General features: G+C 36.1%; 1 pseudogene; it reads right to left on the bottom strand.

Moving 5' to 3' along the window:
* Positions 1-284: 284 nt before the first annotated feature.
* LOC141607342 (calcium-transporting ATPase 2, plasma membrane-type-like) lies at positions 285-1,970 on the bottom strand (annotated as a pseudogene).
* Between the last annotated feature and the right edge of the window lie 21,260 nt (positions 1,971-23,230).

The following is a 23,230-nucleotide window of genomic DNA, read 5'->3' as shown; positions in this document are numbered from 1 at the left end:
TCCTTGCTCTTTTAGATCCTTCGGAAATGCCATCTCTAACCACCCGGACGGTGCCGTCAAACACGCGTCCGCGGCAACATAGATACAACCCGGAATGAGTATGCTCTTCGGGTTCTTGAAAAACATGAAATGGCTTGAGGTTTCTTGGAAAATACCCGTGATAAGACCCTACAAATCATAAAATCCACATAAATTAGAAAATAAGAAATCTGTTCACTACTTACTTTAAAAAGACTCGTAATTTTTTTTATCACGAAAGTGGTAAATAATCGCCTCTACTTTTATTAACTGTGACAATAAATTCCTTCAATTTTTTTTGGTATCGAGTATATCAATTCCGCCCGGCTCTTTTCGCAAAACTTTGGCTCTTCTATGGCTATACCGCCATCAGTACGAATACCACATTCCCTAGCAATTGCCTTCGCTGTGTCTATGTTGTCTCAAGTAACCATTCTAATTGTTATCCCTGCAGAACGACAGATAGAACTTAGAAGCAACTGACTCCCTGACAACTGGTTGAACGGGATCTTTGATGCCTATTATTCCTATGCAAGTGAAGCCTTCAGTGGGAATCGTCATTTGGAGAAAATTTGCTATGTAGATCCATGTAGGCAAGATACAAGGTTTGAAGAGCTTCACCAGCAAACTGATCAATTGTAACCTTAAGATGCTCCAATACTTCCCCATTAAGGGGAACAACCTCTCCATTTGCATTAATCACCTTACTACAAGCAGCTAAAACTATCACAGAAGTCCTCTTGGTATGGGCCAGTACGCGCCCTTCAGGTAGTTCTAACCCTACACCCATCCTCTTCTTTGTAGAGTTGAAGTGGAAGTACTCTAAGTGGGTCCCCACTCTCCATTTTTGTGCTATAATCCCGTTAACAAGTACTGCAAAAGTCACCACAGCAAAGAAAAGACCAATTTTCCCAAAAATGATGGCAACCCCGTTACGCTTTACCTGTAAAGGAGTCTCATCATCTCCTCTTTCACGAAGGGTTGCCATCAACTTTCCCCATTGAGTCCTCATTCCAACAGTGGTGATTAACATCTTGCATGATCCATCTTGGACCTTGGTACCAGACAGAAGAAAGGGATTTTCAGCATTAACCATGACAGGCTCACTCCCTCCAATTAAACTCGAATTCATCTATTAACACAGAGAACCCAGAGGTAAAAAGTCCATCAGCTGGGACTTGGTCGCCAATAGACAAATGAACAATATCACCAGGAAGCAGCTCATATATAGACATTTTCTGCCTAAAACCATTCCTAGTAACCTGTATAGCAATCTTCTTTTTCTCTTTATCGAGATCGCTGAATTGTAAAGACTGACGGTAATCACTAGTTGCCGAAACAAACACAACAAGCAAGATGGATGCTACAATCTCTAGCTCATCACGGGCGCCCTAAGGCCAACCTTCTATGGTTATGCCAACAATAAAAGACACAAACGCACAAACACTCAGAATCATCAATGTCATATACTGACGGGCTTCCCAAACATAAACCCAAAAACTCCGAAGTTCAGGCTCGGCAAACTTGTTAATGCCCAATATCTCTTGCCTTCGGCCAAGGGCAGTTGGGTCAGTTGTAAACCCATTCTTAGCTGTCGTGCAGAGCTTATTTGCAATACCATTGGCTCCACCATGTGCAGTTACCTTCTTTAGATCATGACCCTCGACAATGGAACTCAATTCGCCAGGACATATATCATATCCTACTGCTTTCACTTCCACGGGTACCACATACTCGCTTGACGTAAAACCTTGAATAAACTGAAATGCGGCTTTCGACAGTAGAACAACAATTCTCAATTTCTCCTGATTAGTCATAGCAGCCGCCTCGTAACGTTTAGAAAGGTTGGCAGTGAACCAAAAACAGCATTTGAGGTTTTTGACGACGCCACAAAGCTTGCGCCATTCTTCCAATACTTAGTCAGACGATCCTTTTGGTTTTACTTTCTCCATTATATTTTTTAGAACTATAGCAATAAGAATAAAGCATGTTGAAAAATTATAAATGAGAAAAACTTTAAAATGAATATTTTACCTCTGAGACAATCTTGGCCAAGGCAGCGACAAACAGGAGCTCCCTTCTACCCCGAAATCTCACAAATACAATTGATCCTAATCGGGAAATTATTTGAATGAGGGATATAGTTAGAGGAGGTGTAAATAATGCTTTGGAGGAAAGTTCAGCAGAACTGAAGAGTAGAGGGCCATAGAATTGAAGTACCCCAACCACTGAAAAAATCGGTATCATACCTGAAATGGTTTTGATAATTAGAAATGGGATGTTTTCCCGTTTTATCAAATAGGAAAATGAAGCTGCTTTTTTTTTGATTTTTTGATGTTGGGACTTCAATTAGAAAAAGTGAAACTGTGAAAATCAAAATCAACAAGGCTCCCAATCCCCCATATGCAACCCTCCAAGCCCATGTTTGATGTTTAATAGTTGCAACGACAACTATACTAGGCATAAAACCCCCTAACCATGAACCTAGGTGATAGAATATGGAAAATTGGTCTAGTGAGTTTCGGGAGAGAAGAAGTGAAAACACATGTCAAACATATTATAAAGCATAAGTAAACAAAATAGAGTTACCTACAATATTAATGAGAAACAAAATCGCAAAAGTGACAATTACAACCTTTGTCTAATTATGTATGGATTTTAGGTTCTTTTAGCTAGTATTCAAATAGTTAAAATACGAGATAATGATGATGATAAATCCTACTATCACCATTAGGAAGAACATTGAGGAGGAATTAAGCTAGTCTTGAAAATATTCTGGAACTCAATCCCAAGCCTTGGCCAATAACTTTGCTAATAAGGCTGTTGGGACAGTAAACAATTCTCCTAGCAGATTGGCCACGAGAGCTTGATTAAAGCAAACAATATTTCTAGGTCCCTATTAGAGCTTATAAGATGCAGAATCCTTATCATTCCAAGACCTCTTATCCTTAACAATCCAGCATTCTTCGTAGCAAATTAGTGTCAAGAATAATTGGCCCATGATCAGAAAATTGAATAGTCATGCAGATGAATTAAATCATTATCAGGAACATTAATAAGCACAGGCTCAGAGATAGCCATCCTTTTTCTCCCCCTTCAGCGAGGAGGAATTAATCCCCATAATGTCAATAACAGCAGAAGGAAGAGGAAGAAGATAGCCCAAGCATGATTCAGAATGTGCTTTCGTTAAATCAACAGTTCAACACCCTTATCAGTGGAGGGGCTCATAGGAATGCTTTTTGGGATTCATCTTAGGATCACCAGCAGGGCCCAAAGTCCCGGACACACAATCATCATCCATTATAGAAAAATTTGCTGCCCCATGACCATTACCAGCAAAAATATCACAATTAACCCTTAGAATAGGGGAGCTAGGGTTCACAGCATAAAGGATTTATTCATCAATGTCCACACAATTAGAATAGTTATCATTCTAGATATCAACAAATTCCGAGGAATCAGAAGACTCCCTGGTACTGAGAATATCAGAAGGGGACAGATTAGTATTAGGGGTGGAGTAATCAGGCGTGAACTGGCCATTATAGATATTAGTCTCATTGAACATAGGATCATCATGATGAAAAAGAGGACAGTTAGGAGGGATTTAAAAGGATATGATTGCTTTGAAGCATAGAATCCTGAATAGTAGCATCAATGTCCACAGAAGGGGGGGTCAGTGCGATTAGTATACACCACATAAGGATCATTAGACTGTCCCTCTCCATGCCATGGCAAGAGTTATGGGAAGCAAAATTATGCTCCGTCTCAGTTGCAGAGGGGTGAGTAGGTAGCTGCCCATCCGCCAAGTTATCCACATCCGCAGAAGCTCCATGCATGGGGATGCTTCCAGCATAAGGAACATGAGAACCACATGCAAGGAGATTATTCTCATTTGGTCCACATGCATGCAATTCTCATGCACAGGGATATTACCAGAATTAGGAGCAGTAGCATGCTCCTATCTCCCCTATCTTCTTGACTTTGAGGGTCATTCTGAAATAACACTGGACCAGAAAACGGTTGATTCTCCCTGTAAAACCTAGTCCCCGGAAAAAACCTACCCTAGGAGTGGTACCAAGATCAAAGTCCACCATTCCCTCAACAAAGAAATCCGCCGGTACACTTCTGTTTATATTCCTTCCCAGTTAAACGCTTGAAGTTATATATTTTGTGGTCGAAGGCAAAGCACGTAGATCCAAATTAAACATTGAGAAATTTCTATTGGTTTGATAAACCACAAATACCCTCTCAATAACTTTATCCAAAGTTCCATTAATACTGGACTGAATATTACGAGCAGATTCTCTACACTGAGAAGCCCTATGACCAATTCACCCACATCTCATACAGTATTTAAAGACCTCTTCATCACGGAATCGGACCCAAAGAAGGTAACCATCCTTGTATGCAAAGAAGACGCAAGGGATGAGAGGATCATTTAAATGCACCCAAGCCCTAATGCGAAGATAATCATTCCTAGGGACCATTGAGAAATGTTCAACAGTGAAATGACTCGAGATAACTTGCCCAACCACATTAGCAACACCCATATTAAGGTATTCAGAGGGCAAAACACACCCTTGAACCCACAGCTAATTCTGGATATAATTATTAATCTCCCTAGCATCAAACAGCCTATAATTCACAAGTACCCCAAAAGGCACTTATTCCAGAAAAGGGTTGAATCACTAACCATTTTAGGACTTAAAAGACAATGGGACCGGAACGAGAAAAACGCCACTTAGGGTCAAAAGGTTCTAAAGTAGAATAAATTCAGAAGGATCTTGTCTTAAAAAGTTATTTATACTACCAGATTTGAGGGAATGTTTGATTATTAATGTTGATGATGCATTTTTAGGGTTAAAACACCATGAAATATAAGATGTATCCCATAAATTAAATTATCTATCTTATAATATTAAGATATTAACATGTTGATTATAAGAAACTAGAAAAAAAATCCGATTTGAGTCATACCCGGCTTGCAGCTCCAATCCCCAAATTCAAAATCACGAACGCACATATGGCTACGACAGAGCTCGGTAGCCATACTAGTAGCCCTGTCCCGAACAACATTATCACGAGACTACCAAGTAGTGTCAGCTGCGTCCCCACTCGTGAGCACAAGCAGTGTGTCAGAAACACTGCTATGAGCTGGACGGTATGTTGAGATGCCAGCACCAGTTGGAGGCGAACGTCGAATAGCACGCAGTAGTTGTCGAGATCTGCGTGTATACGACGACGCCAAAGAGCTGGTGCGACCCTTCTCAAGAAACCGTCCGTGCCAAGCAGTTGCCCTGAACAAGAAATATAAGGATTAGATTAGGGATAAAAAAAAATATATATATATATATATATATATATATATATATATATATATATATATATATATACTTATTGATGTAGTATATGCGGTATCATGCTTACCAGGAAGGGCGTTGAGGTAGCCAACGCTAAACCCCACAAGAAAGAAAATTAGCAGGCAAAGACATGGCTTGTTCTTTCTCCTGTTAAAAATCCATAAAGTGTTTAAGTTTATTGGTTTTTGTATAAGCTAAGCTTTTCATACAAGATCAAAAATGATAATACAAATATTCCAAGCAAACACCATATTCTATTACAATTCAACTACACTCTTCTCCGTCATTTACACATGAATTCCAAACACCTTAATTATCCCTCTAATGTTATGCAATTATCAGTCGTTTTGTATGAATGTCCCGTATGAAATTTCTACATTAGGGATGTAAATGTAAAACCGAATCTAACCAAGTACAGTCGTATTATCCCTCGCAAACTAAGAGGGCTTGTAAGAAAAAAAAACGTCATATATTGTAGATATATTGCCACAATATATTTGTATTTATCACAATTTACTAAAATTTTGCGACGATAATATTTGCATAAAATGTGTTTTTTCGACGGTAATGAAAATGTGACCAGGTTTGCTTCCCTCTTATATTATAGGATATATTATTAGTTTTTGTTTTGGTTCTCCTACCCAAACCAAGCAAAATTGAGATTGTCAGGCTTGGAGTTCCCATTGGTTTTGGAAGAGATGGGTAAGAACCACTACTATATACAAATTTGTCTAGTCTTTATATTCGGTTATAAGTTGTATAAGAAATAGTATATATTTGACTTATTATGGATTTATTTGTACAATGTTTGTAATTCTTTTTTTTAATCAATGAAAAGGTCATTATTCCTATCTAAATAGGGTTCTGAGTTATGCATTTCAATTTGATGCAATTTTTTTCATTTGTGTTATTAGTTGTTTTCTACAAATGTCTTATACGTAATTTCTAGGCGAGGGTTTAAATGAGCTAGGCCAGCTAAACAAGGACTCGGAATCGGCTATGCCAGACCTTTCATCTTCACCCCTTTGTTCACTCACTCTTTTGTTCGTGCTTTTCTTTTGTAGAAATTATAAGTATGAATTACTGTGTATCTTTGTAGTTTTAATTTTAATCTCTTACACTATGTTTGACATGATAACTGTGAGTATGGTGGTTGCTTATTCTTTAAAACTGTGTAAAGGTGGGTTTCGCTTGTTATCGGCTAGAAAAGTTCGCATTCATGATAAGTCTGATGTTTGTGCCTATTAAGAATGTAAATTTTCATCGTCACTTTTAGGACAACAACTGACCTTATGCTGGTGGCCCTTTCTCTCAATTTTTACATTATGCCTCCCGACTCATTTCCTAGTTTATTTAGTCAGTTGGCCTTCTGGCAGGCATTACTCGGGGTCGTCACGAAAATTATCAACTCCTAAACCATCATTTATATATAACCCTTGTCTGAGACTTATCCATTGGCTATGCAACCACTCCTTTTCGCAAACACCGATGTTGGGACTTGATTATAGCATTCCAAGGCGGCCGTCTTTGGGGATGCCGAAATTGCAGATCAGGTCCTCATGGCCCATTAATGGTTGCTAGAGAATAGTCTCTTAAACTAAGTTGGGGATGAGTTCACCACTCACAATAACCTTAGTCGGCACAATCACAGTCATCAAATGTCTTTACCATGGAAAGATGTTAATCCATTGATATAGTCAAACTGTGTTGGGTTAATTAGATCGTTTTAGTTCAATAAACTTACTAAAATATCCGGTTTTGATCATGAATTATTGTATACGCCAGTTATTCCGTTTTTGTTGTAAAATTGGTTAATTGCAATTATCTTTGGCTTTTATGTCTTGAGGTTTGTGTAAGTGTATTATGTTGGTGACTTGAGTAGAAGAATTCATTTTGTCAAAGCCAAGTTAAAGAGATCGAGATGATGATATGTCAAAGTCAAGGGGTTAATCCCGAGCCATGGTAAACCAAGGCGAACAAGGTAAGCCAAAGGAATAAGTGCAAAGTCAAAGAAGTAAGAGGAAGAATTGAAACCGTGGCATGCACAAACAAAAGCCAAAATGAAGAATTGAAAACTCCATTTCACAAGGGTCAACTTCAAACAAGTATATCTCACGTTACAGAGCTTGTATCGACTCAAGGATAAATGGAGGTGAAAGCTTGTGATCTTAGCGTTCCAACGGCAGGTCCTATGCCTTATTTGGCCAAGAAACGAAGAAGATATGGCTTTCTTAAGATTATGCCGCAGACTGAAACCGCGGCCAGCGCTCTATACCGTAACCTCCTTACCATAAAAAATTAGCGTGCTTTTGAATAATCTTGTAGTGAGAAAAACGTAATCTTTCCTTATTTATGCTAATCTTTCCTTAATTATGTGAGTTATAATCAAATTATGAAAGGCTAAGCTTACATTCTTGGTGTAATTTGAACATGTATTTCAATTCTTAAAGCTTTGTAAGATTATCTACTCTTCCTAATTCTTAATTGTTGCTTTTCTCTTTAATATTTTTTTATCATGTTTGATTAATGTATGGTAGGAATAGCTAACCTTTCATGCTCTTCATTGAACTATTGCAATTAGTAGAATTTGCACGTTAGGTTTTGAATAGTTGTATTAAAACTTTTAAAAGACTAACTAATTTTGTGACCCGTGAAATTTACATGTTTTATTTTTGTTTTGCCACTTTTTAAACTCTAGCGGTGCAACTTTATAATAATAATAATAAGAAGAAGAAGAAGAGAAATCCTGTATCAAGTCATCACTAAAAGAAATACCAGACAACTACGGAGTATTTTTTAGCAAACAATATATAGTAAATCACTGTGTATGTATTTTGTTCAAAGTAATCAATAATTTTCAAAAAAGCAGTAGGTCGGTAAATAAAAACTCTAAAGGTGACTTAACTAAAAAGGTTAAAACAACAAATGAAAGAATTGAGCAAGAAAATGTAATACTACGGTTTTATGAGTCTATGGGTACTCTATCGAGTAGGCCTTACTCTGTCGAGTAAGGGTGTGTTGCGGTTTTAAAATAGTTTCTGACCTGTTGGGTACTCGATCGAGTAACCTTGATACTCGATCGAGTAAGGGGGCACTCGATCGAGTACCTCAGCTACTCGATCGAGTAGCTCGGTTGACGGGTTATGTTTTGACGGGTTTTGTTAATAACGCGGATTAATATATATAATATGTCGTCATCTTTAGTAAACACTTTTATAAACCTAATTCAGTCAAAAAGGAGATTGAAACTACGTAGTTCGCTTCATCCGCATTATTGGCAAATCCCGGAGCTTGAGAGGTCGGATTTTATTGTTCTTTATACCTTTGTGATCCTTGCGTCGAGGGTAAGATCTACATACCAATTTTATAGTATTTCTTTAAGTTTCGTTAAACCCTAATTTTGGGAATTGGGGGTTTTTATGATTTGTTAAGGTTAGATTGTGATTATGTGATTATGTGATAGGAGAAGGATTTGTAGAGGAGAGGTTTTGAGACAGCTGCTAGATCGTCTGATGATTGTGTTGCTTTCCAGGTAGGATTTCCTACTCAGTATTAGTCCCATAATGGGATGATTGTTGATGTGTTGAGATTGATTGTTTGATATAGTAATTGTATTGTGACGGCTGTGATTGTGATTGTGATTGATTGTTCTCTGGTTCTCGAGATGCGTTCTCGGCTGAGTGGAGTCACTTGCGGGAGTGGCTTCACGCCCTAGTTTCGCCCTTCGTGGAACCCGCCACGGAAGGGGATGTGCACATTAATGGACAGGGTTATCGCTCGTATGATGAGCGGGGCTTAGGTGGGAACGGCTGCGGTCCCCCATCGGGGTCGGTCCGGTGGACGTCGGTGATTGAGATTGTTGGGATTGGTGTGATGGTGTGTGTGTGTGACGGTTGTTGTCGTCTGTTTATCTTATTGTTGGTATATTGAATTGTGTGATTAGTATCGACCCCGTTTAAATGTTTTAAAAGCGTGGTGATCCATTCGGGGGGTGGTGAGCAGTTATTGAGCAGGTATGAGACGATGCGTATGGAATAGCTGGGATGAGTCACCACGTTGCAGTTTAGAAGTCTTCCGCTGTGTCTGTCGCTTGATAGTATTTTGATAGTAGATAGTTTTGAGAACTTGTATTTCCTTCTATCAGTTTTGGTTTTGAACATGTAATCACTTAAACTATAATTACTTTTAAAGTACGTTTCTTTATTGTCTTATGATATTCATTGCCTCGGGCAACCGAGATGGTAGTATCCTTATACCTGAGTGGTCCTGGTAAGGCACTTGGAATATGGGGGTGTTACAAATGGTATCAGAGCGACGATCCTGAAACCTGTAACCAATGAATCTAATGAATCTAGGGGGTCAATTAAAATGAACCCGGGGTAAAGGTTGTAGGAGCTAATGCAAAGACTTGGGAGACGTCCTAAAGTCGCGAACTCGCCCTACAATTTTGAACCGGTCACCATGGGATATGTGTCGGGATCGTTATGTGCTTATTGTGTGCTGTGTGTATCTATGTAGTAGTATGTTGTATGAATTGATGGATGAAAGATGATAATGACGTGAATTGTATGTTGGTTGATTGTAAATCATGAAAGTATAATTATTGATACATGTAATTTGACATGTTATAATTATGTAAGGAAAAGTGTTTTGTCTATATATATATAAAGCGATGTGTAAGTATACATGTTGTTGTTGTCGTGTTGAGTAAAAGTACAGAAGGTTGGGAGTGTGAATTGAACATGTGCTGAGTGAATATGTTGAACGAATATGGTGGATAAATATGTGGTATGATGGATGAATTAGTGGAAAAGATGAATCATCGTGGTAGTAACATGTGAATAGGGGACTTGATGTCATGTATTTGTGATTTTGTTTACGAAAAGTGATAGAATAAAAACATGTGGGTAAGTCATAATTGGCAAGTTAGATAAGCTATGTGCATGATGAATGTTGTTGCTCGGCTTTTGAAAATAGTAACATATGATTATGAATACTGGTTTTATGAGTTTTGGACTGGTTTTGTTTGCTTGGTTGTTGTTTAAGCTGTTTGGAAGTAAAAATCAAATAGTTATGTCGTCTGATTACAGCAAAGTTGTCTTTAAACTGTTATAACTTGAGATTCATAAATGATTTTGATGTGATTTCAATTGGAGGTGATAGCTTGTCCTTTTACGATTCTAACGATAGGTCACACGCCCAAAACGACCAAGTAATGAGTGAGTTATGACTGTTTTACGAAAACTGGACAGTGCTGAGAAATGCGTAGGTACTCGATCGAGTAGCCTTGGTACTCGATCGAGTAGGGGTAACTCGATCGAGTACGTCAGTTACTCGATCGAGTGTCCCTGGTAACTTGTTTTACGTGCTTCTGATCTTCACCTACTCGATCGAGTAAGTCCCTTACTCGATCGAGTGGCCTTGACTGACTCGATCTAGTGACCCCTGTTTTGGGTCATATGCTTATCTTTTGACATTTGTTGCATATTATGTTTAATTCAAAGGTAATATTTTGCTTCTTTATGCACCGTTTTATATGTATATTGATCCTGATGCGTAAGTTACCCAATCTTATGGTGTAGTGAGTGGCACCTGTGGTGAGTAGGAGTTCGGTGGGAGGACATGAGTTCTATGTGTTGTGATAGATAGTGGAAAAAGAAAAGAAAGATCGTTATGGCTTAATTGAGACATAGAGCATGTTTTGTGAGATGAGATGAGCGATATGTTTGTATGTTGAGTAATGTAAAAGTAAATGAATGTGGGCAAGGGATGATGTGAGTTTATGGAACGTGAGAATGAAAAGATCGAAATGAGGGACGCAAATGATGGCAGCTTGAGATGTGTAAAGAATCATGGAGGGGGATGGTTAGGAGTCGTGTGGGTTAAGAATATACATAGTGAAAGTTCGTTTTAAAGGGGTTGAGAAGAGGGGTATATAGTGAACTTTGTGGAGACATGTCGCGAGGTGGATTTGTAGACAGTGAGGGAGTTTGGGGAGATTTGGTTTATTAAGAGGTGAAACCACTGTGGGATTTCCTTGGGCAATTAACGGTATTAAATGAATTCTGATTTCTAGAGATGTAAAAAGGGAGATGTAATTGTTTGAACATTAAACGTTGATTTTTTTTTATGGACGAATTAGTTACAAGTGTGAGTGAGTGGAGTGATGAGAGGGGACCCATGGTAAGAAAGAGTGAGATGATATCGATATGAAATAATGAGATGTGAGTTTTGGGAGCAATGAGAAAGTAACCGGAACACTAAAGAGTTGGGTATAAGTGATAAGGAGTTGAATAGTTAGTTGTTTTTGTCGAGTGTAAAAGAAAAGAAAGAGGGGAGTAAAACTAGGAAAATGTTGACCGGAGTTATGTGATATAGAGGTAAGGAGTCGTCGAGATGTGTGATACCAATCATGAGGATGTTAGTTAATGGTTATATAGGAGTTTCGGGACAACATGATTAGTCTTGAGTTTTGAGGAATTAAGGAAAGTAAGAAGTTGGTAGAATATCTGCATGATATGAGATTTTGGTGGAGAATTAGATAATGACACAATTAAGGATAGTATTGGGAGGAATGTTGAGGTAGTGTTGTTGATGGATTTGATGTTCGTTATTTGGGATGCTAACCACAGATAGGAAGGAAATCGTGATGTTTAGAGATGAGTGTAAGAGGTTTGATGCCCGAACAGTGGTAGTGTTATGGTTCGTGACTAGTGGTTAAGGCTGACGGTACATTAGAAAAACAACAATTCTAAAGAGGTTGATTTTGTAGAGACCAGATTGATATGTATGGTTGTGAGAGAGCATAAGATGTAGTTATATAAGGCGGTTGTTAGTAGTTGAGTATTAATGGTATGGTTACATTTGGCAGGGGGTGATGGATATGCGAATGGGAGAATATGTTATGAGGAGTATACGAGTTAAGCTCGAGTGAGAGGTAACTTTTATCAGGTGGTAACTTACGTGATCAGGATTGACTAGTTGGATGTGATTATGGGTCTATGATGTCTATAAATGTTTGTGTTAGGTTGTGACCTCACGAGAAGCGGTATGGTGTGATAGTTATAATGTTGTTATCTGAATTTTCTGTAATACATGTTGGATACGAGAACGTAATGGAATGATGTTTAAAAAGGGGAATAATTTGACTGATTTGGCATGACTAGTTATGCTTGTCTGTATTCATGATATATGTTGATTCCGTGATGCGGTAAGGGGATGATATTCATGAGGTTATTATCTGTTTAATTCATAAAATATGTTGTGTTATGATTTAGTAAAGTGGATTTGAGTAAGTTTTTCTTGTCTGAAAAGTTATTCGAGTCGGTGTTTATGGGAGCGTATGCGGTTGTGATGTCTATCGGTGTGGTTGTGGTGCCTCGGGTGGTGATCCGGGCACGGTACATAGTCTTTGTGATACGGGTATTTTCGCACTACGGTGTGGTGTTGGTGGCGGTGTTGTGATGCCGTCACCGGTTGTGGTGGAGTAGGCGGGATGATTATGATTCGAGTTTCGAAAGTACATACCGGTTATACATAAATTGTTGTTTTGTTTGATGTTGCTCCTGCGAGTCTCGGTTTGTGCGGATAGACAAAGTGGTCTTGTTTATTGATGTTTTCTTTACCAGGTTAAGTTTGGGAATGAGGGTAGAGTGTGATATGAAATAGAGTTGTATATGTTTTCGTTGTTGTCATGGTATAGTGATATTCTATTGATGGGACACGGTTATGAGAGGTTGTTCTGATAATTTTGATCTTGTTCTAGATAAGGCTTTAGTGGACATGGTAATGGCAAGTGAATCGTCAAACATATGTGGTAATGACCTGAAAGATGCAGGTGGGTCATAATCTTTGGTTGAGATAGTCAGTGCAGGGTATTGGGATTTGGTGTCATGTTAAGTTATGTATGAGTTTTGTGGTAATGAAAGAAAAGAACTTGAGGAGCTAGTGTGAGTGTACGTAACAAGTGTGGATCGTGAGTTATGCGATGGGATTTTTTTTTATATAGTTTATATAGAGAGGTATGTCATGTTGCGGTAATGTGGAAAAGTTGAAGTTTTGGGTTAAGCTAAAGATTTTGAGGTATAGGTTAGGTGGTGTGACGAGTGAATTGTAGTGGGAGAACTGTTTAAGTAAGAGAGCCTTAGAAATAGGAATGGTTATAGAAATGAGGGTATAGGTGGTTATCTATGACATGTGATGGTGATGAGAATAATGAGAGGATATAACTAAGGATATAGTATTAGTGAGTTACGAGGACGTAACATTTGTCTTAAGAGGAGTAGGATGCGATAAAAGAGATTTTTATAGTTGTGCATATGGAAATATAACTACAAGTTTGAGTCTGGATGTAGAATAAAAGATTGATTTGTTTTGTGGATGATACTTATAAAAGGCCATGGCCGTACTTGTAGTAGTTCGATGTTTAGTAGTGTGAGAATATTTCACCAGTGTTGACAGTCGGATGATGATTTTATGAGTGTAAGTAAACTTCGAGGACGAAGTTCCTTTTAAGGGTGGTAGAATGTAACATTCCGTTTGATGTCTATGAGTGTCTCGATTTTGGATTTGATAGTGGATGATATTGTGGAGCTAGCAGCGTTAGAGGATGGTAGCTGGTTATGTATGGAGTTGGTGTCATGAGAGATATATATGTGGTGGATACGATATCGTGAGTCATGTTAAAAAAGTAAACATAGTTGGTAGAGTGGGTGTTAAGAGTTCATGTTTTATGTTTGGTCGAGTTCTTGAGTTCTTAGCTATGTAGTTGTTCTTAGTCAAGTTGGTAGGTTTGTTTTATGTATGGGTTGAACTTCGGGGACGAAGTTCTTTTAAGGAGGGAAGGCGTAATACTACGGTTTTATGAGTCTATGGGTACTCTATCGAGTAGGCCTTACTGTCGAGTAAGGGTGTGTTGCGGTTTTAAAATAGTTTCGACTGTTGGGTACTCGATCGAGTAACCTTGATACTCGATCGAGTAAGGGGGCACTCGATCGAGTACCTCAGCTACTCGATCGAGTAGCTCGGTTGACGGGTTATGTTTTGACGGGTTTTGTTAATAACGCGGATTAGTATATATAATATGTCGTCATCTTTAGTAAACACTTTTATAAACCTAATTCAGTCAAAAAGGAGATTGAAACTACGTAGTTCGCTTCATCCGCATTATTGGCAAATCCCGGAGCTTGAGAGGTCGGATTTTATTGTTCTTTATACCTTTGTGATCCTTGCGTCGAGGGTAAGATCTACATACCAATTTTATAGTATTTCTTTAAGTTTCGTTAAACCCTAATTTTGGGAATTGGGGGTTTTTATGATTTGTTAAGGTTAGATTGTGATTATGTGATTATGTGATAGGAGAAGGATTTGTAGAGGAGAGGTTTTGAGACATTTTGCTAGATCGTCGATGATTGTGTTGCTTTCCGGGTAGGATTTCCTACTCGGTATTAGTCCCATAATGGGATGATTGTTGATGTGTTGAGATTGATTGTTTGATATAGTAATTGTATTGTGACGGCTGTGATTGTGATTGTGATTGATTGTTCTCTGGTTCTCGAGATGCGTTCTCGGCTGAGTGGAGTCACTTGCGGGAGTGGCTTCACGCCCTAGTTTCGCCCTTCGTGGAACCCGCCACGGAAGGGGATGTGCACATTAATGGACAGGGTTATCGCTCGTATGATGAGCGGGGCTTAGGTGGGAACGGCTGCGGTCCCCCCCAGCGGGCGGGTCCGGTGGGATCGGTGATTGAGATTGTTGGGATTGGTGTGATGGTGTGTGTGTGTGACGGTTAAGCTGTCTGTTTATCTTATTGTTGGTATATTGAATTGTGTGATTAGTACTGACCCCGTTTAAATGTTTTAAAAACTGTAGTGATCCATTCGGGGGTGGTGAGCAGTTATTGAGCAGGTATGAGACGATGCGTATGGAATAGCTGGGATGAGTCACCACGTTGCAGTTTAGAAGTCTTCCGCTGTTGTCTGTCGCTTGATAGTATTTTGATAGTAGATAGTTTTGAGAACTTGTATTTCCTTCTATCAGTTTTGGTTTTGAACATGTAATCACTTAAACTATAATTACTTTTAAAGTACGTTTCTTTATTGTCTTATGATATTCATTGCCTCGGGCAACCGAGATGGTAGTATCCTTATACCTGAGTGGTCCTGGTAAGGCACTTGGAATATGGGGGTGTTACAGAAAATTTCTCATGCAGTAAAGTACAACTACCTTACTAAAACCACATATATAAAGGATAATGTAAAACAAATAACCCATAATCTTAACAACAAAAATATTCAAATTCATGGATTATACAACCAATTCTATATGTTGTACAGTGTAGAATATGAGCTTTGTGATAAAATATCCGAGCTTTATGTTAAATAATATGAGATTTATTAGAAAGTATTAAACTCATCCATTTACACATTAAAAACATAAACTTTGAATTAGCTCAGAAAAAATACATATAAGCTCGAATTTTTATATCTTGGTTGTACAATGCTTATGGTACAACAGGATGCATAATCCTATTTGTGAAAATATTCCAGTAGTTCCAAGACTATACAACTGGATGTACAATGTTATTGTACATCCGAGGTTATTTTAGTCTTTTTTCAAATACTTTTGCAAAAAAAAAAAAAAAAGCAACATAATCCAATTTTCAATCCAATCCCCCTTCTCTCTCTAACTCCTTCTATATTTTTCTAACTCTCTTCTTCATCTTTCTCCATTATCCAGTTAATGAATCATCTTCTCCCTTTAACTATTATAATTAATTGACTATGCGGAACAAATCATATGACGTGACTCGTGAGCACCATATTGAAGAAATTTTTTTATCCAAAATTTTTAATGCATGAAAATAGTTGAATCTCGTATTATTTTTACATTAACTCGTATTCTTATCTTAATATCTCGTATTCTTATGTGCTCATGATCCTTTTAAACTCGTATTCTTTTTACATTAGCTCGTATTCTTATCTTAATAGCTCGTATTCTTATGTGCTCGTATTTTAAAGCTCGTGATCCTTTTAAGCTCGTATTCTTTTTAAATTAGCTCGTATTCTTATGTGCTCATGATCCTTTTAAACTCGTATTCTTTTTACATTAGCTCGTATTCTTATATTAATAGCTCGTATTCTTATGTGCTCGTATTTTTAAGCTCTTGATCCTTTTAAGCTCGTATTCTTTTTAAATTAGCTCGTATTCTTATCTTAATAGCTCGTATTCTTATGTGCTCGTAATTTTAAGTTCGTGATCCTTTTAAGTTCGTATTCTTTTTTCATTAACTCGTATTCTTATTTTAATAGCTCGTATTCTTATGTGCTCGCATTTTTTTAGCTCGTATTATTTTAATAATTGTTCGTGTGATTGGTGCAAAAATTTACCTCAAAGTATTGTTAGATGCATTTTTCCTTCTTGATGATGACGTAAATTGCTTCTCGTTCACCGAAATATTTTTAGATGCGTTTTTCCTGCTTGATGATGATGTCAATTGCTTTCCTTTCACCGTTTTAGAATGAGAATTATAGAGAATGGAGATTTGTCGACTGCCATTTAAGAGAAATTTAAAGAACGGAAAGATGAGGGTTTGTCGACTGAAGAGAAATCAAAATTAGGGAAAAAAGGAGATGCGTAGAATTATTTTAATTTTATTAGGCTTAGGTAGTTTAATATAAAATATATGGGCCTCTTGTGCAATGCTACTGTACAACAGGTTGTAGGATCCTATTTGTGATACTCCACCAGTCCACCATTTATATTGATAAGGCAATACAAACACTAAAATTTTCATAACATGATTATAAGATTGTAAGGAAACAACGGCAAGATCACTTTGTGGTTCATTTTAAATTATTATATTCCAAAAACTCCCATATTCCGAAGTTTTGTTTCAAACTTGATCTGTATGTATATGGACATCTTGCTTTTGGAACTCTTCGTCCTTCGTCGAAGAAGCTACAAATGTCTGTTCTTCTACCAAGTGAATGTTATAACAAAGTAATCATTTTTATTCAAAAATAAATAGATATATCAACAAAGTACATGTAAAATATTCAAATACACACACACACACACACACACACACACACACTATGTAGTTGCTTTTCTACAACTGGCTAATAATCACTAAGTACTCTGCACAACAAAACCAACATAGATCAGGAATCGCTTACAAGGTGATATAAGGAGTATATAATAAACCTTCAAACTCTAGCCCACCTACTCCAATCATTATTATAAAGTTAATTCACAATCTATCTATCTATCTATATAAACGTATAATAGAGAATCACTGCTACGTGTCAATCCCACGTTCACTGTTTAGTTTAGTTTTTCCGCCCAACTTCACAAATTGTAAACCCAAATCTTTTTTCATTCTTTTCAAAAATTATACATGAACATTCTTAAAATGTACAGATCCACCAAATTTGCTAATACCATCTAATTTATATAATTAATGAAACTTGCCTAAGTTATGTCTATTATTTTTATTAATCAAAGTAAAAAAAAATAACTTTTAGATTTCAAAAATAATAAGTATCATTTTGAAGTGAAATTCTAAATTGGCAAATCTTACTTAACTAATGTCCAATAGGTATACATAGTAATTGTATTAATAGTGATATTTTTACCTTTTATATTGCAAAGAGCCAAACATATTCTTAAAAGTTGGTCCCTTGAAAACTTTATTAGAAAAATAATTATAATTTGAAATAAAAATGTTACTAAAAGTAGTAAATTGGGTATGTATTATGAAAATATTATAAAATAAATACGATTATTATGAAAATATGTATCAAAGAAGAAGAGTTATGTTCAGTTCGTGTTAATAATAAAAGGTTCAAAAGAAAGAGTTATGTTCAGTTCGTGTTAATAATAAAAGGTTATAAAATTACGTATAGAGGTACTGTGACACCCCGCGATAACGCTGAAAATATAACTAATAAATTTAAGCGGAAATTATGAGATTTTTAAAAATCTTTTTTTACTAGTTAAAGCATAACATGCGGGAGTCACTAATAAAATGAAACAAGTGCAACGATAAGCATGTGACTCAATCCGAGGTCTTGACAAATTCCTTTTGAAATTTCTAGTATTATCAAGGATTTGAAATTAGACCTTCATTTTTTCGATGAACTGATAATTAAACATTGCTTTCGTGAAGTCAGCAAGGTTGTTGACTTCATGGCTTTTATTTGACATTCATGTCCAAGACTTTCGAGGTGGTTTGATAGCCGGTGACTTCAACTTACCCCCCTCATTCGAAAAGATGAGATAGGTTGGTCCTACCCTAGAGGATCAACCTAGTTTTCTTACCTAACCAAAAAAAAAAAAAGTGCAACGATAAGCAAACTTAGGTTATTTTACACCAAGCCTAGCAAAACTAGGGGGAAAAGATATCCCACGAATAACAAGTCTAAAAGGTGAGTCTAAGCATAACGATAGACAAAAATACAACGGTCAAGGTACTCGCTAGCCCACACATGTCTTCATCCTATAAATGCACCAGCTAATACCAGTCATTCATGTAAACATGAATGCCACAGTCATGTGGAGTAACTCAAGGTTCTCCTAGTCACATTATATTAAAATGAACATAACAAAGAACTCAAATAAGCAAGGCATAATAAATACGGGATACGATTCACTTGAACAAATAAGCATGGGATCATTCATGTTAGAATAATAAGAGAAAGCCAGATAGAATAGAAAATGAGCATGTCATAGACTCATAGGCATATTTTTTAATAAGTGAAGTAAAGAAAGAACATAGATACGGTTAGTTAATCACAAGCACAAATTTCAATGAAATATGACATATGCAACTATCCAAATTATTAAAGACTAGTACTTAATTAAGTCATGTGAGCTAGATAAACGAGTGGTCAATTATAACAACCTAACCCACCACCGTCATAACACAACCCCAATAAGATGAGGAGTGCACTTTTGGGCCATTTATTTGTCTTCACTTAAACCCAAAAGTACAAGGCCTTGTTACTAAGTGGTTTATGAAATCCTTTATAAACATATCACAAGCTCCATATTTTCCCGATGTAGGACACCTTACTCTCAATCATCTCTTTGGGGTGTTACAAACTCCCCCACTTAAATAACACAACGTCCTCGTTGTACTCGAAGGCTGACCGCAGCCAAGCCCAGAATCCTCCCCCGCTAGGTGGGTGACCCGGGTACTCGTGACCACAGCTCACCACATGGTCACAACCTGACTCTGATACCATTTATAATAACCTAACCCACCACCATCGTAACACAACCCCAATAAGATGAGGAGCACTTTTGGGCCAATTATTTGTCCTCACTTAAGCCCAAAAGTACAAGACCTTGTTACTAACTGGTGTATGGAATCCTTTATAAATATATCACATGCTCCATATTTTCCCGATATGGGGACAACTTACTCTCAATCATCTCTTTAGAGTGTTACATCAATCATCGCAATACATATAGATGAAAACCATAGCCATTACTTTGAAAATCTTCTAGCAAATATTGCATGGGACGTGGCTATTAACGTCATATGCGTAATCATCACTTGCATCTCACCATAAGAACGGATAGGAGGATCAGTCCCGGCGATCATATCGCAATTAGAAGGCTTGTATTTTATTTTGTCAAATAGGAATTCGTTTGGGTGATATAATCATTTTTATGCTTTAATCGTTGTTTTGGGTATTAGAATTTTTAATTCGATTTTTATTTTTATTTTTTTGGAGAAAATTTTATTTATGGAGTTTATATTTGATTTTATGCTACCATGAATTTTTGTGGTATTTTTTTCGGATTTTAAGTATTTATTTTGCATTTTATGATGTTTATACGGTTTATGCGATATTAGTAATGCTGAACTATTTTAATTCGATTTAAAGTACCAAATCTTAATGTTAATTCTCAAAAATTTAATATGTGGCTGAGACACTGTAAATTTAGGTGTGTGTACAGTTTTAGGTTGTGAAACATTGTTTTGGATTTTATAGGCATTTTACAAGTTTTTGTGAAAACCGTTATGAAGTCTGCCAATTCTGTCAGGCAGTTTGTAAAATGCATTTCGTCTGTTTAAGTTGCTCAAACCAGAAAATTTAAAAAAGAGACTCTATATATTTTAAGTATAGATTACCTCTGTAAAATTTCACTAGTTTCCGATGTATAGTTTTCTCAGAATAAATTGTTTGTGAACATATCGCCTGTAAACTAAAAATCTGTCATTAGTAAAAAGAATGATTTTTAATATAACTTTAACTTATTCTACAGTAGCTAATCGTTTTTGTACATAAACTTTGAGGTGTCTAGTTAGTCTTAAAATTTTACTTTGGCTTAGTATGGCTTCTAAAAATTGATTTATGAACTGAAATATTTCCGGTGTCGTTTTCTGACAGCTTTTATAAATAAATTTTTAGACCCCTGATACTTTCGTTTTCTGAAGTTGACAAAAAATGAAAGTTGTAGCTAAGAGTCACTGGAAACCAGAAACATTAGCCTTGAGTCATTTTGATTTTTATGTATTTAATTATGAACTAGTTTTGTGACTCGTGGAAAATCACGGGTGTCATTTAAAGTTATGTTTTCAAGACTTTTTTTATCTATTGTACATCATTTTACATCAATTCATGCTGGCGATTTAGTGAGCACCGAGTGATAATATTTGGTGTCGTATTAATGTTAATAGGTTCATCTAGTAAGATCTAAATAAACACACACTAATGAAAGTATGAATACAATTATACATAAGCCAACTAATTAGTGAGGTAACATACCAATCAATTGAGTGTTAAATGATACATGATACGGATTTAGTAAATAATCAAAATATTTCCATGGCCGTTGTCTCTTCGATTTCTAGAGCCATAATAGCCCCAAATTATTGTCATGTATTGGTTAAATTAGGAAATCTTCGAAAAAAAATCTAGAAAAAATTTGAGAAACATGCTAACCCATAAAAATCCACATATTTGTAAGTTGTCATTTTTCATGTATTGATATCCCCGTGAAATCCAATAAAACATTATCAAATGAGAGTAAATGATTATAATCGAAATTAAAAAAGAACATGAGAAAAACAAATGAGCTTTAGGATGATAAAAAAATGCATGTCTATTGTTATACTTATGGAATAAACATTATCATCTCGAGATAAAAAAAAGTATCATAAAAGTTTTCAAGGTAAACTAAAAATATGAACCATTATAAGGAAACTTGAGAAATGAGTTATGGAGAAAGAAGATGAAAAGTGTAGTTAAAAGTTAATGGTGAATTGAATAAGGTATTCAAGCGGAGGGAGATAAAAAGTTTATTACCGTTATTAGTTTCTTATAAGATTATAATTGTAAGAATAAATATTAGAGGAATCATTTGAAAAAAAATATGCTAAGACTTCTTTGAAATCACATGGTTATGTCACTTAGCTCATCACTTAAAAATGTGCGTAATGTTAGTTTTTTTATATTATTGTATATGTTTCATGTTATGTTTCCAATAATTAAATAATCAATAAAAATTAATGGATTCAGAAAATATCTTATGGAATAAATTTTAATGGTTTATCTAGCCTTTTATATATATTGCATAGATTTATTATTTTTTTATAGATTTAATTATAATTCCATGTTATGATGTCAATATTTAAACAATCAATAAAAGTTAATAAATTATTGTATTTTAAAATTTTCATGTGGACCCTTCAATCTTAACTTTTCATTTAATTATATTTATTTATTTATTGATGAGTGAAATAAATTAATGTCATATAATTGTAAATTTATAATCCATGTCACATTAAAAATTTGTCATGTCACATTAAAAATTTGCCATGTCATATTTAAATTTGTCATTTTAGTTACCCTTTTAATTATATTACTAGTTTTTACACCCGTGCAATGCACAGATAGTTTAATTCTCATTTGGCTGATAATTCGTGATTTAATGCAACCAATAAGTTGAATTGTGTTCTAGAAAATATATTGGATAACTTGTTTTACAATAAAACATTAGTCTGCATCAGTAGTTCATGAAGGGTAAGGTATGACAAAATTCTCAAATAAATATGATAAAAAACCTACGCATATAATCTTTTTATGTAATATTTCGATATAGAACTATTTAGTGACATACTCGTTAACTTCAATTAAGGGTTCATCCATTTCGTCCTCAATGAATTATAGAAAAGGCGACAACTATAACTGGTCCGTATCATCGTTCATATTTTAACAATACCAAGTATAAGACTTAATTTATAGCTCAATTTGATTAGGGGGACTTTGATTGGGTATCCTGTGGGCGGTACAGATTGTCGTAGAGTCATGTACATGTACTTAGACTAGGACTTCGCACTGCGTGATAAGATGTGTCCTATTATAGCTTGTTGTCTAGTGAGCGAACCTGGTGTTGGTCACCTTTGCGTGACACTGGGTTCCCGAAACTAGTCTAAGATGCTGCGGTGTCAAGGAGTATAACTAAAGTGAAAATCTAGCCTGAACTAAATTCTTTCCATTCTGTCATTTGAGAAATTTTGCTTTTAAGCATGCAGCACGTTTATTTTAAGTTAAGCGTGAGTTTGATAATTTATTTTTGTTACTTATGTTTTTGATATTTCAATCTATTTTTGATATATTATTACTTCTGTAACATTTATATCATGTGATATGGCTGGGAGAACGTCGAATTACTCCCCACTGATTGTGGCTGTTATGTTTATAACATGACAGATATTATCTTTGCTGGGGATTTCCGTGTGAGCTAGCGAGTAGTTTGTAGATCCTACTCTGTTTTCTGCTTTCTTTTATGGGTTTTAGTTTTAACGCTTTTGAGGAATTTTATTTTCTCCATTTTTA

Source organism: Silene latifolia, chromosome 10 (assembly GCF_048544455.1).
Source record: "Silene latifolia isolate original U9 population chromosome 10, ASM4854445v1, whole genome shotgun sequence".
Classification (NCBI taxonomy): domain Eukaryota; kingdom Viridiplantae; phylum Streptophyta; class Magnoliopsida; order Caryophyllales; family Caryophyllaceae; genus Silene; species Silene latifolia.
This window is presented reverse-complemented; position numbering and strand designations above follow the sequence as displayed.